At 38.4% G+C, this 16139-nt stretch overlaps 1 pseudogene; it reads right to left on the bottom strand.

The window, feature by feature from the left end:
- Nucleotides 1-8034: 8034 nt before the first annotated feature.
- Nucleotides 8035-16133, bottom strand: LOC140856255 (serine/threonine-protein kinase CTR1-like; annotated as a pseudogene).
- Between the last annotated feature and the right edge of the window lie 6 nt (nt 16134-16139).

Genomic DNA, 16139 nt, shown 5'->3' with positions numbered 1-16139 from the left:
GGTTGCCTGATGGTCCTCTTGGGCTTGTGTAGGGAAACACCGATATCAGTCCTCGATCCAGCTCGCTCCTGCTAGACCTCTCCGCCTCGATCATCCGTTCGAGTCCTCTCCACCTGTGGAGACACCTTAGGTAGGTGCTCCACCTGAATGTCATATCCTCCAGTAGTACCTGCAAGAGGCAAAATCAAAGAGGTAAGCTGTTCAGCAGCGCCCTGCTGGACCTTCTCCTGCTCCTGCTGCTCCTCCATGCCTGCTCGCCTCCGTAGGACTGACTCCTCATCAAAAGTCACATCCCGACTAATGATGACCTTCTTTTTCAAGGGATCCCACAGTCTGTATCCCTTAACTCCTCGCGGATAGCTTAGAAACACTGTCTTGCGTGATCTGGCATCTAGCTTGCTCCGCTCACCAGCTCCAATGTGTACATAGACCGTGCACCCAAATACCCGTAGATGGCCCAGCCCAACTGTCCTCCCAGACCACACCTCCTCTGGAAGCCTGCCATCCAACCTGGTGTGAGGTGACCGATTGACCAAGTAACCTGCTGCGTCAACTATGTCAACTCAGAACGCCTTTGGAAGCCCTGCCTGCAACCTCATGCATCGTGCCTTTTCCAGAAGTATTCTGTTCATCCTCTCGGCCACCCCATTCTGCTGTGGAGTCCCCTTAACTGAGAAGTGTCTCCTGATCCCACACTCCTCACAGTAATCCTGGAACTCTCTGCTGGTGTACTCTCCGCCATTGTCTGATCTCAGACACTTCACGCTCCTCCCCTGCTCCTTCTCTACCTCAGCTCTCCAGATCTTGAACTTGGTGAAGACCTCAGACTTCTCTCTCATGAAGTAAATCCAGAGTTTTCTTGAGAAATCATCAATCATGGTCATGAAGTATCTGGCCCCATTCCTAGCTGAAACTGGGGCTGGTCCCCACACATCCGTGTGTACTAACTCCAGAGGGGCTGCACTGCGGGTTGTACTGATGTTGAACTAAACTCTCCTCTACTTTTCCATCTGGCAAAGCTCACAGATCTCTCCTGTAGCACCATCCTCCAGATCAGAGATGAGTCCTCTCCTGCTCAACTCCCTTAGCCCCTTATCACCCATGTGGCCTGAGCGGTAGTGCCACATCCTGTAAGCCCCCTGCTGGTCCTATGCTGCAACTGCTGCATCAGACTCTCCGGTCACCATAGATCCCTCCATGCGATAGAGGTTATTGTCCAACCTCCTGCCTCTCATCACTACCATAGCTCCATTGGAGATGTTCAGTACTCCGCTTCTAACCCTACTGCTGAAGCTGTATCCACTGCGCTCCAAGTAGCCTAGTGACACCAGATTCTTTTCCAGCTCCGGGACGTGCTTTACATTTGTCAATGTCCTCACAATCCCATCAAACATCCTCACCCTGACTGTCCCTATCCCAGCCACCTTGCAAGGATGATTGTCGCCTAGAGTCACTGATCCCTCATCTGTCTTGGTGTATGTCGCAAACCAAGATCTGTGTGGTGTGTAATGATGTGAGTACTCAGAGTCTAGTGTCCACTCTGTGTAATGCCTGTGACCATCTGATACCACAAGTAGATCATCCTCCACCTGTTGCCCAGCAACTGCACTCACTGATTCTGAGCCACTTCTTTCTCCCTTCTTGCTCTTCCATAGTGGACATTCTCGCTTGAAGTGTCCGAACTCGTTGCACTTGAAGCATTTCATCTCTTTCTTTCACTTTCTGGACTTGGACCGCCCCCTGGACTTGCTTCTGCCTCTACCTGTCCTCTCCCTTACTGCCAAACCCTCCTGGGGAGCCCAATCTCTGGTCAACTTTTTTCTTTGCTCATTAGATCTCAGGACCGAGATCATGTCCTCATATTCCAGAGTCTCCTTGCCGTAGAGCAGTGTAGTCACCAAAGAGTCATATGATCCTGACAGCGAACACAAAAGCAACAGGGACTTGTCCTTCTCATCCAGCTTCACCCCGATATTCATCAACTCCGTGCACAACTGGTCGAACCTCTGAATGTGGCCAATCACATCAGATCCCTCCTGCATCCGAAGACTGTACAACCTCTTCTTCAGCATCAGCTTGTTGCACTTATTCTTCCCCATATACATGGTGTGCAACTTCGACCAAAGGCCCTTCAGGGTCTTTTCTTCCAGCACGAATACAATGCCGCATCTACAAACATCCTCTGATCACAAGCATGCTTTCTTCTCCAACGATGCCCACTGTCTATCTGTCATTCCCTCAGGCTTCTCATCCAAAGCCTGATCCAGATCTGCTTGCACCAGAAGATCCTCCACCCGGATTTTCCACATGAAAAAATTTTTTTGCCATCAAACTTCTCAAAATCGACCTTCATATTGCTGCCCATGACTAGATCCAAGCCAAACAAGTAATATAAAATCAAGAAGTGTAGAATATACCTTGATGGTACCTTACTGAAAATTTTCAGCACTTGGGATCTTTAACTTCTCGTGCTTGGAACCGCTTCCTCACCATCGTGGCTCTGATACCAACTATTGGAGCATGATCCCGACTCCTCCCACGGATCTTGGGTGCAGCAAACCAGCAACAAACAAATCTGGAGACTTCTGGACTCGATTGAAGGCCCTTGACGAAATCAGCCTGGTTACTGTCTTCTTCGTCAGCCTTTCATTTCAGATGAAGAACGCCTCTAAGATCACCTCTAAAAAATTCAAGATCTGGTATCCAACTAGATCAGGCCTGGACCGAGGTCTTTTAATTTGTAGATCTCAAATCGGGATATTCTAGATAGGAAAGAAGGTAGATAGAACCAGACCTTGCAGATCTGTCCTGCTGCAGCTTTCCTGTAGATCTGTTGATGGAGATCTCACCCGCACCTCAAACGACCTCAGATCAACTCTAGATCTGAGAGAAACTTGTACCAACTTTGTAGCAAGAGCTTTCAAGTCCTGGACCTAATGTTTGGGTGGCTGCAAGAGAGGGAGAGGCAATATGGTTGGCGGCACAAAGGGGGAGGGGCTCAAAACCCTAGCGCCTCCCCTGCTTTTCCTGCCTTCTATGGACCTGGCGGCAAGAAACCCTAGGGTTTCTTGCTCCTGGGGTGTGGAGAATAGCTGAAGAGAGAGGGAGAAGAGAGAGAGAGACTTGGAAGAAAAGGATTTTCGTATTCCTTGGCTTAATCAAACCTATACAGTGCATGTATATATAAACACAGGGTCAAGTGACCCAAACTCAAAACTCCCTTGACCAACTCTATGAGAGATTAGATTAATCCAAGCCCATGTACACCCATGACTTGACCTAATCTCACCTATCCTAGGTCCAGACCTGGTCCATAAAGAGTTGGTCCCTTGAGGCCCACATAACCTAGACCTCAAGAACCCGAAAGGCCCACAGCCTTTCAACCTAGGGCCCAACTAGCCCTAGAGCCTCCATGAAGCCCTCATGAATGATGGACCTTGGCCTTAGTCTTGGTCCCCTGGGCCTTGGGCACACCACCTGGATCACAACAGATAGAGAGGATGGAGGCTATGGAGACCAGAGTCAAATCAGATAAGCCTCAGGATTTTTCTGTTTTTGCCAAAGAGGCCGGCATATTAAAGAGGAGGATTGAGTCTAGTATTTGACAGACTTGGGAGGTGATCAGAGGGCTAGAGATGACATAGAAGTCTAGCATTATATCCCTCTTGATTTTCATGGGGCAATTTGTCGAGCTACTGAAGATTTATGCCCCTTCTAGTACAGTAGCAGCAGCATCAATAGCAGTAGGTCCTTCCAGTGCTCATGATAGGGCTACCTCTTAGCTACCCCAGAGCACACCTTCCTTTCAGCCCTCCATCTAGCCTTCTACCTCAACTCAACCTTCCTTTAGACCCCCTTTAAGACCTATACTAGAGGGAGTATAAGATTTCCTTCCTCCATTGTTGGCCCTTCTAGCAAGACCAGAAGCAGGAGAATTGAACTTCCTATCATTATGACTAGCTCCTGCACTATCCTAGACATCTCGTCTGATGAGGACTAGACCTAGATTATGCTTTAGTTTATGCTTCATTTATCTTTATGAATTGTTATTTTCTTTATGCTTTGATGTATTGCTGGCTATTGTATTGTTTGTATATAGTATACTCAATGTAACTCATCATATATTTTAATGAAATGAATAACTTTTCTCTCTCTCTCTTGTGTTCCTTCTTTGATTGATTATTTTGCTTATTGATGATGACAAAAAGGAGAAAAACTATATAGTAATTAAAGTAAGAACATATACTGAAATTAAGAAATTAAATGGAAAAGAGAAACTAAATAAAAAATGGAGGGAGAACAAGATCCGAAAACATAAGAAGTCTAAAATTCAATTTGATAAACAAAAAGGGGGATAAATTTAAATTTAAGCAAAATCTGAAATTTGGTTGAAGTTATCAAAATTTCTGAAAAGCCAATCTAGATCCTTGATAAGTACTTTGAACATTTCATTAAATGCTTGAAATCATGTTAAAGCTCAAATGAATTTATTGCTCTCATATTATTTGTAGAACCATAGCCCCTAACCTTTTTTCCAAAAGATTTGATTTCTTTGAAATGATCCATTCCTTGTTATGCTTTGACCAATCCTTGATGATATGTTTAAGTCTTTGAATTTGAAATCATTTAAGATCTATTACATTATTAGTATATACTCAAAATTTTATCATTATCAAAAAGGAGAAGATTATTGACCCTACGTTTGATTTTAATAAATAACAAAATATTCAAGTATATGTTTATTACTAATGAGTTATTTAAGTGTTCAAGGAAAGATTTCAAAAAATTAGGACTATATTTTAAAGATGCTCAAGACTTCCACCTTGGAGACTCTAAGAAGCAAGATTGAAGAGGTCAAGCCATAAAAGGCCACATTAATTTCAAGTGAAAAAGTTTTGGAGTTGACCCTGAAAGATTTGAGTCAACTCTGATATAATTTCAAATTTTGGCATAGGTCTCGAGTCGACTCAAGATTTTTTACAGTCGACTCTAGCCGCAGGATCCAGCCGACACAGGCATCGAGTCGACTCCCACAAATCTTGAGTCAACTCTCTTAGTAAAGTAGAGAAGTAATTTTCTGTGTACAAGACCTCGAGTTGACTCTCACAAACCTCGTGTTGACTCTCTCAGAAAAGATAAAGAGGTCATTTTCTATGAACAGTCTCCAAGTCGATCTCTGAAGACCTCGAATTTACTCTAGAAAGATTCAAGTCAACTCCGAATCTACTAGAGCTAACTCTGGTGTAGCTAACAGCTCCAACGATTAGTATTGCAGAAGCTGCAGAATTGTACAAAACTTCTCAAATAGCTATTTCTCAACTTTCAATGGCTAGAAATCTATTTTTAATAGTGTTAATAAGGATTTATGGGTGCCTAAGCCATTATTAAAGGTAGAGAACTCAAGAGAATAAAAGAAAACAAGAGAGAACAACAGAAAATTTCAAAAATTTCTATTATGCATTAAATAAGAAATCAAGAAGAGAACTTCAAATCTAAGTACTTGCTTCTTGTGCAATCAAAAGATTCTCAAGAAGAAGAAGAGCATATTTATTGCAAGAGCTTCGCAACTCCTCAAATTAAGCTTGAACGATACAACATTTATCCTTTAACGAGCTTGAGTTTATGTTAAATTTTTATATTCAATTTTCTATGTGTAACAAGTTTCAATTGGGATTGAAACTTGGGAAATAGGCTCATCCAAGCCTGAAATTGGATTTATATAAGCTTAGGAGTGACTTGAGAAAAGATATTGATCAGTAAGCTTATAAAATTAACTGGATTAAGATTATGAACCTAGAAAATAATCTTATTATAATTTTGGTGATTATGGTGGAATATAATTTCCTAGGAAGTTGCTTGGAGAGTAGATGTAGGGATCATGGTTGATACCAAAGCACTATAAACTTTTCTGTTTATGTATGTGTAGACTTATCTTCTATTTACTTGCCTAATTGCTCTATATTTCTACTCTTTCATTCATTGCTTCCACTGCATTCCCACTTAATTTAATTAAGTGGTGCACACATCTGTTTTAAGTCAGAAAAATTTTTGAAAATCCAATTTAGTCCCTCCCCCTTGGATTGTATTTTTGGGCAACAGTAAGTCCAAACTAGTTTGCTCTCCATTTGCATATCACTTCAAGTTAAGTTCCAAATAATGTCCTCCAAGTGAGAAAGATAAAGAAGACATGAAGAAGATTGCTTATGCATCCATAGTTTATAATCTGATGTATGCTATGATTTGCACAAGGCTAAATATTGCTAATGTAGTTAGTTGTAAGTTGATTTCTCTCTAATTCTGCTAAGGAATATTAGACAGTTGTTAACTGGATCTTCAAATGTCTTATAGTCTCTTTGTGCTTTGGTAATAATAAATCTATGTTGGATGGGTACGTAGATATAGACATGATTTGTAAAATAGATTCTAAAAAGTCTACATTGAGATACTTGATGATTGTTTTTGGGAAAGCAGGTCATGACAATTTCAGCTACAAAATTATATTGCTTTGTCTACTATAAAGATCGAGTATATTTTAATTATAGAAACTTATAAAAAATTTTGTGGATGAAAAAATTTTCTATAAGAGTTGGGCTTAGGAAAAAGAAGTATATACTCTATTGTGATATTCAAAGTATCATCCATCTTTTAAATAATCTAATATTTTATTCGAGATTCAAGTATATTAACATGAGATTTCATTAGATTAAAGATGCTTTGGAGATGAAGTTGCTATCTTGAGAAAATCTATACGGATGATAATGGGTCGGATATGATGATCAAAATCTTATCCATGAAAAAGTTGATTACTTATAGAGAGAAAGTAGACTTTGTAGAAAATCCCATATGAATCAGGAAGGGAAGATTTATTATGTGGTCCCTCCTTGTATGAGGCCTATATCTTTTAAAATAACAAGGGCGGAAAATGGTTCCATTTTAAGTTACAAACTATTTGACCTTGACCTTTTGTTAAAATGAGTTATGTGATAAGAGAGTTTGTGTGGGGTAATAAAAGGCGATGGAGACAGAAGATGGAGAATAAAAGATAAGATCTAAAGAAAAAAAATGCTACTTTATCCGACAATTGGATGATTGATCTTATCCTGATTTTGATGAAATTTTAGTGGATTATTTTGGATATCAAGAGTTATAAATTGAACAATTTTAATCTTTGAAAAGTCTTATCCATTGATTATTTCAGACATCCATATATGATAAGATCTGTCCTCTATTTTTATTTATTATTAAAATTTATTTTATTAGTGATGATTATTTTTATTATGGAAGATAAAATTTAATCTTGATAATATATTTGTATAGCCTCTGGTTGATATAGAGACAGTAATCCCATTACTCTAAACAGTGAAAAATTCATATCGAAAGAATTTTCATATTAAAAATCATGGCGTCTCTTATTTATGGGTTATTAGATTTTGTTATTTATTAATTATCTAAAAAATTATAAAAATTATTGTTGTTTGCTAAATTATAGTGATATCTCATTTAATTACACAAGAGGGAAAGATATTTTGGTATTATTGTCTTCTAATTGCAAGTTTTCCCAACGCCCCACCAACGCTCAACCGGATGTCCGAACCCACCTCCCTGCCTCACCGCCGCTGTCAAGATCCAAATGGACTTTTGGCTGCGTCACCAAGCATCCGCCAGGAGGCAAAGCTATCGAAGCCCGTCGGGAAGTTCGCCCTTGGCGGCCTCAACTCGGCCCTCTCACGCCGCGCTTGTGCTTGCTTCGCCCCTCCGGCGAGGCCCTCCGAGACTTCACTACCCATTGCTCACCCTTCCCGAGCTCCAGGAGCCCTGCTTCCTGCTGGTCTCCGCCCCTCTCTCCACCGATTTGCCTCTCCCTCCACTGATCTCCCTCTACGTCCACCGAACTCACACCACAATGTGCTGTCCACCGTCCTTTTGGATCGAAGCCCTCGTGAGGAACGAAAGGGTTCAACCAGATCCAACCAGACCTAGTCAGCATGTCATCAGCCAATCATATTATTTTTGCCACATCAGCATACAGTCCAGTCAGCATGTCATCAGCCAGTCACCCGCATATGTCAGCATCCAGTCAGCAAGCTTTGACACGGCAGCATCGAGCCTGCTGATGTCAGCCACTCGAACGGGCAAACAGTCATGCATCCAGAAGCATGTTAGATTGTTAGTTGGCTTCAAATCTCTGTGAATGACCATGGGCCAAAAGTTCGTGAAGATACCGTGTCGCCCGATCAATTTCCAGCCCCTATTCTGTCTTTTCTTCCACCGAGGGATGAGGTACCGAACTTTCTCTCCTTGCGCCCATGCAACCATTCTGGTTGAGTCTTTGCACTCAATGGCTCCGTGGCCACCCATCCATTTTCTGGTGGTAGGAGTCATGCGCCAATTAATCGCAGCACATAAGGGTGGCGTTGACGTTCCTGTGCAAAGAATGCTTCACCACTTTCGCATGATCGCAGCACAAGGGTGTCAAGTTTCGTTTAATTGGAAGTATCTGGGGTATATATGTATATCCACTTAACAGCAACATCAAGGCCACTCCAAGCCCCCCTGTATATGTCAGCAGTTGTCCCTTGGTCTATTTGTTCATGAGACTCTTTCTAATAGGAGTAAATTGCATTTTTTTTTTTACTGTTAGTTATCGATGGGAAGATATATATATATTCCTTGTGTGGGATTAGCAGCCAAAATAAAGTTGTTTGAGTTATGAACCAATTTGTCATGGTACTGTAATATTAAACATAAAACCTGTAATATAGTTTCATTCATGATAAATAAGTCGTTGCTTGATGACCGATGCACCCTCAAGGTTGTCAAGTATCTGTATCCTGCTTAGACTTCTCAAGATGATGAAATATCATACAGATTATACATCACTATATACGGTTGGCTTGAAGTAAACAGTTGAGTCAAATGCTTTGGATTTTCTCCAGAAACTCTAAATAGCACTTGGAGGATTATCAAAAAAGTCAAACTTGGATTTCTATGGACATGCGTATCTGAACTTAATTAAGTGTTATCTGTAGCAATATTTATATAGATGTCAGAATTTATGACGGTAATGCAATCCCCGTACTTGATCAAAACATGCTTATTCTATCGAAGGAAATTTGCTGCTATGTCGTGTCCCCACAGTCATCATATGCAGTAGCCTTTAAAAAAAAAAAAAAAAAAATTCATGTCGTTGGGTTTGCAATTAACTTTCATTTTTTTCTGTCTGATGAATATCTTGGTCCTCTTGTTAGAACCTGTTTATTTGTGATATGCTTTTCTTCTGGTTAAAGGCGGATCGAAGCTGCAATCTCTTGTGCGATGTCGCTGAGAATGCTCCTATGATGTTTAGGCATGATTACATCTACGTTGTTGCCTATGTACTAGCATCCTTGCTTCACATGCTATGAAGTCTTGTGGTGTCAACCGTGGCAAATGGAGTTATAGTTGGGTACAATTCTTCAGTAGGCATTACATAAGGATGATAAGAGAAGAATACAAAAGCTCACCTCATGTGGCTGAATAAAACGTCCATTGATCTTTGCTGGATCCCTAATGGCTGCTAAATGAGGATCGCTGGTCATCCTGTCAACTAGTTTTGAGTTTGTTTGATGATTGATTAATTCTGTGGGACGAGGGGGTTGCTGGTTTGTTGGATATGCGGTGTATGAAACCCTTCTGTCGTGCAATGTCTAAGCAGAACCTGAGATAGTCCTGCATCCTCTCCAGACAAGCTTTGTGAGTGTCCTTGAGACCTCTGCTCCTCTCTGAGTTCACCCAACTTCACTGAAAAATATAAAATACTTCAACATTCGATAAAGCTAGTTTTCCTATCTAGACCATGACTATTTGTTGTTTATTTTTAATTTTTTCATTTTTTTTCCTTCAAAATTTGTGTTCTTCTTTGAAATCCAGGGTTTTTGAAGTCATCTTGGAATACCATTTGGTGTTTCCTTTTTTTCGTAGAAATACCATTTGGCGTATTTAAGATGACTTCTCTAGCCTCCGCCATAATGCTTGAGCAATTTTTGTTAATTATTTTTGTTGTATGTGGCTTGAATTTTGATATGATACCGTTTATCAGCGAATTCAACTTTTTTAAAGAGATAACCTGAGCAGATTTTCTATGAGGTATGTGGTTGTAGCAAATAGGTTGGGCCTAGCTACAGAAATGGTATGTGTAGAGATCCATTGTCAAGGCCCAACCTAATTAGAATTCAATTTTTAGTTCATCATTAATTTTAATGACTATAAAATTTTATTTCTAGTATCACTCTATTTAATTATTTTCTTCTAAATATTGATAGAGTGTATATTCTAGTAGATTTTTAGTTTTTGAATTAAGAAAAGAATCAAACTCCCACCCATATGGTATTCTATTTAAAAGGACCATTTTGATATCTCCTTTGTATGTGGAAGATTATAGGAATTGTGTGAAAGATGGTGAAAAATTGTGTGGAAGAGTATGAGAAGAAAAAATGAAGAGATATTAGTTGTGTGTGGAGACTCTTTCATAAGGATGGCAATTGGATTGGGTCCGATCGGATATGGATCAGGTTGGATCGAAAAGTCATGAATTCGAATTCGATCTGTTTACTAATTAGGTAATCCAACTTGACCTACTTAATCGGTTAATCCATTTATTGAACGGATTAAATTAGGTTAAATGGAATAAATGGTTAAATAGATTTTTAATAAATTAAATGGATTAAACAAGTTAAATAGGTTAAACAAATCAAGTTGAATAGATCAGAAATAAGTTAAGTAGATCTTAAATGGGTTAAACAAGTCTTAAACGAATTAAATAGGTAATCTGATTCAACCTGATCTGAATATTAAACAGATTAAATGGATCAAATATATAAAATATAAATTTGATTTAAATATTAGATGAGTTAAATGGATCGATTTGTTTATGATCTTAACCCATGTAGCCTAAACCAAAATCTACCTATGGCGAGTCAAACATCAATTAGTTTGGTGGGTTGGATCATATTTTTGCCGACCTTACTCTTTCCTGAGATATTTTTATAAAGTTTTGATCTTTATTGAATCTTGAATAAATTTATTTTTCTCTTTCAATTTTTTTCTTCCATAACTTCTTTTCTTATGATTCTCTGTAAATATTTTTTGTTTAATGTTTGTTTTGGATCCTAGATCGATATGATTGTCTTTATATAGTGTGTCGTTCTACATAGTATCAAAGCTAGATTTTAAAATTGGTGGATCATATATTTGTGGCTCTATATGGTATTGAGCCATAGATTTAGAAAGTAGTTGAGCAATTTATAGCTTCGATCAGATTTATTTAGAGTGCATTTTTTTGGAGCGGCAACTTGATTGTTAGTAGTTCCCATATTCATAACTCAGTATGGTTGAAGCGCTTCCCAATAACTCATTTTGCAGTAGTACAAATATGTGGACCCTTATTTAATGATTCAAGTGGTAAATCATCATGGTCGATGCTGTTACTGTCTCCATCAATAGATTTAATTATAAGATATCTAATCTTACTAATATTAATAAGACTACTTTTACTACTATTTTTCTTTATAAGTTGAACAACACCAGTTATTTATATATGCTTATTGAAAAAAAAACAAGGTGTTTTTGTATACAGTATGTATAAATTCACAACCATCTTCATCTCGGCAGATTAGATTTCAAAAGTAATCCACACCTCTATATCTTCACTCACTTCACATTTATCAAGATTTTTAAATATACAGAACAGTTTGCATCACTTATCAAATCATCACTTTGTTCCCTCCTGATGAGGCCAAATGGTTATGCCATTATCATATCCTACGCACTATCTTTAATTGGAGATTCATATAGTTCAACAATGGGCATAGATACTATATATTGCAAGATAGCACGGACATCGCAAGGAGTCCAAGGTACCACAAGTTTCATCTAATTTTGCTTCATATTATCTGCTGCTATTTATATCTGCTAGTTGGTCTTCAGGATTTGTGGGAGTGGAAGACGACATCAAAATTATCTAAATTGTTTTTGCAATTATATATTGGTGGAGTATTTTCAGTCCACATCGGTGGTTGTATAGAGTATACAGAAGCCTAGGATAAGTATACTGGTGAATGAAAAGAATACAAAATGAATATAAAAAAAGAGTTGTGAAAAATTAAATATATATGGTAAAAAAAATGTTATCAATCTAAAAAATAAAAGAAGCAAATGGAACGAAATGAAAAAAAAAGAAAAGAAAAGGAATATAGAAGGAAAATTTGTGGGGGAAAAAGAATGAAAAAAGAAAAAAATCTTGCAAGAACTAAGGAGAGTCTTTTACTTACCTTTTATTCCTTTGTTGCAGGCTATATGTTATATGGAAGGTGTTTCCATTGCTCGGATTTCAATCAATGCTTATTATATAATATTATTTGTATACAACTAATCTTTGGGTGTTATGAGTTTATTTCACATAAGCATCTTCATCTTCACTATTGCTGTCAATGTAAGGATTTTTCAATACATTGCTGCCAGATTTTATATGGACATGGGTCATTATACATTTTGGATCATCAGATAATACTATTATATGGGGACAGCTACTACATACACTTCTTCTTTTGTTTGCTTCATGCTTGCTTGTTTGTCTACTTTGTTAAGTCATGGATTCTACAATTACAAGCATACAAATTTGATGCATATTGATAGATACTCTCCATTTAGATATTGTACTACCCAATCATCATGTGCAATTAATTTGTTATAGAAAGTATTGTGTCTAGACAGATATATCGATGGTGTCTACCTACAAATTTCTGGTACTTTCCGCTCACTCCAGTAATCACACTCAGATGCTTCACTTGGTCTATATATATGACTTTATCAAACCATTTCCACATCATCTAGTACATTCTTCATTACCTACTATTTCAACTGCTTCAGCTATAATGGATGCGGCTAGTGGAGTGGATAAGCTTTTACTCCACTAAAATTTTGAGATGCTTATTTTGCTTTGTAAGCTTAATCAACATCTATCCAAAACTTTTTATGGATTATCATACTTTAATAGATTATCATATACTAGCTTTTTGGGTGCTGTGCAATCTCTTCAAATCTTCTATGTTCATAAAATATCACAGTAGTATTTTCTTTTTTGTGTAAATTACTCTTGCAGGCTTTCACCAATTATGGTATTGTTCATTCCTTTTTGCTTTGGTCTTGGTAACGTAATCTTTGTACAATAGGACCTACTAGTAAGGGGGCACCATACCTAGATCTTTTTGACTCCTGATATTTGTACATCCACTTCTTGATTCAATGAAGGTATACTCTTCTTACGAAAAAAAGGTCCATTTTGGCCACCTTGGCTATGAGAGACGCTCGATGAGCCGGACACGAGTGGATAAAATGAAGCACTGGGTGCAGCGGGTGCTAAAGGGGCTCTAAATAACCTTTCTTTATTTTCATAGCAAAGGAAGACCTCCACAAAAGGGAACCAACTTAAGAGCATCTCCATCTCCATGCTCTAACACCACAACTGGTTGACAGATAGTCCCATATTAGAGGCCACCCCCCTCCGACGGTCATAGCAATAGGGGTAGAGGAGTCCACTACAGCCCTGGCCAGCCTCCTTTCATGTCCCCAACCCATGGGGGCTTTCTATGGTGGCACTGTCCCAGCCCTTGCTCTCGCTGTCTTCATGCCCATCCCCTTTGGGGTCAGAATTTCATGGGTTTTGGATTACATGAGCTCTAAAGGTGGCAAGAAGGGAGTAGTTAGGGACGGGGATGGAGGAGGTTAAAGGAGAAGCTTCCAAAATATATGCTCGCTTTTCTCACCAAGTCTCGCAAGCTTATATATCCATAATGTAAACATGGTCTAACCAAATAGTGATTCTAACAGTCATTCCCTAATACAAGGCATGTCCACAAATAATAATAACTTTATCTAGGTTGATTTTTATATAAGGATAAGGAAAGTTCACAATTAGATGACCAAATGTTTTCGTTGAGATATTTTTCTATTTTCACTTTGAATTTATTTTTGCAAAATCATTTCAATAAATCATGTCATGAGCACAAAATCTCCTGGAAACACCTCTCTGCTAAAGCTATCCAAAACCTGGTTGGAAATGATTTGCGTTGCCATATTTGTATCGTGATATCTTGGAATTGGTGGTGGATGAGATTCATCATATCTCATCCAATGGCTCTGTTTTCCGCTCTTTCCTACCAAGTGTGCTGGATGTTGGGTCGGAAATGGCTCGGACTGGCCCGAAGCATATTGGGCCAAACCAATATCAAGTTAGGCTATGAACTTAGCCCACAATATTTTAAGTCAAAGTTGATTTAATTATAGAGCCCGTTTATTTTTGAACTGGCTCGGATATATATTAGCCTGGTCTGAATCAAACCTAAGCCCGAATTGAGATCAGAGCCCAAGCCCAAATTAGGATCAACATGGAGCTTTAATTTAGTCCCGAACCTAGCCCGGTTCAATTCCAAAATGAATCCATCCTCCTCATTTAGGTCGCTAGTTCAAAATTTGCTGGAGGAATCAGTTTATTCTTCTATTGTTTCTTTTTTAATAGAAAAGATAAAGTACTTTATTAAGATGAACAAACTATTGCAGTTCTTTTATATAAGCTGGCATATAGGAGGGCCAGTAGCCTAATGTTATCGACAGTGCGCAGATACTCAATGCACCGAGAAAGACTTGACATCATGGGCCTGCGGTCCTTTAAAACCATATAGACATGTATATCGTTAGCACTTCGTAATAGCATATTACTACCCTGTAATGGTGGGTAAACAGCCATATATCCAAGACAGGTGCAACCATTATTCTTCTATTGGTTGTGTCTATTTATTTGAAGCTCATAATTATTTTCCAAAGCTCTTGTCATATGTTATGGTCTTCATCATATGTACACAATCTCCTTGGAAAAATGGCTCTTTGACGGGCTTAAGGTTACAAAAGTAACATTGATGGATGGTTTCTTAGCTCACGTTGGCACGCTCTGGCCGTTAAGTACCATTGGAAATTTTGTTCTAATGGTCATGGAACTATAATGTTCAGGGAAGAAACAACCAAAGAAATGTTAGTAAAGAGTTGCATCAGCCTTTTGATTCTATTGTTGTGCACCGTTTTTTTTTTAACACGCTGATAATATTAGTTTGAGGATGAATGAAGGTTGGATAATGCATTCAAACGGTTGTTCGTTTATTTATTTATATGAATTGCCTGTCACAACTCAAGCTGACAAAATGGAGATGGGAAGGATAGATGCACAAATAATGCAGATCGTTGACACAAAAAATTATTAATCACATTCGAGCCAACCCTGTTTATGGCCCAAATGGATAATTTGGGCTGTTTGAACCGGATTGGATCTAGGCTCGAGCTGGGCTCAAGCTTGGATTTTGAGTAATTCTTTATACACCACGTGCAGTGCAAAAAAAAATACATCACCCCATTTGATTGGGCAATGTGGCCACTGCTTTCATCATGCATTTAATGTTTACAGTTCTACTTTTTCATTTGAAGTTTTGAATGATGAAAATATTTCGCTTTTTCTGAAAAAATTATGACATCCGATAGCCATACTATGACATACTGCGGTCAAATTATAACTTCTGTTCATAATTTGAACACAAGATATTATAAAAAAGGAGGAGTATTTTCGTCATTTAAAAATTTCATAAGTTTTAGTGACAAAAATGTTCTTCTCTCTTTATGATTTCTAAAAAAAAATTATGACTTTCTACGTAAAGAAATCATAAGTTGACGGGCATGACAGAATGTCATAATGTTTTTAGAATAGAGAGTATTTTTGTCATTCAAAATTTTAAATAAAAAAATAAAACTGTAGATATTAAATATACTATTAAATATATATTAAAAAATAATAATTAATATTTAAGATGATTAAATAATATATTTATATCATTTTTATTGCACGCATGCTATGCACAAAGAGTTTCTCTTAGATTTTTCAAAAACTTTCGGTCCAAGTCCTGTCCAAAGGCCCAACGGGGATGCGGACCGGACCGGCCCGGCCTATTTCCAGCCCCGGTGGATGAGGTGCGATGTTCTGTGGCGGTGCAAAGAGTTCCTTGATGGACTCGGTCACCAGGGCGAACCATAACCACAATATCCGAATTGGCCATTTCGTT

This window comes from Elaeis guineensis, chromosome 3 (genome assembly GCF_000442705.2).
Source record: "Elaeis guineensis isolate ETL-2024a chromosome 3, EG11, whole genome shotgun sequence".
NCBI lineage: Eukaryota > Viridiplantae > Streptophyta > Magnoliopsida > Arecales > Arecaceae > Elaeis > Elaeis guineensis.
Note: the sequence above shows the minus strand (reverse complement) of the source record. Positions and strands in the feature narration are given on the sequence as shown.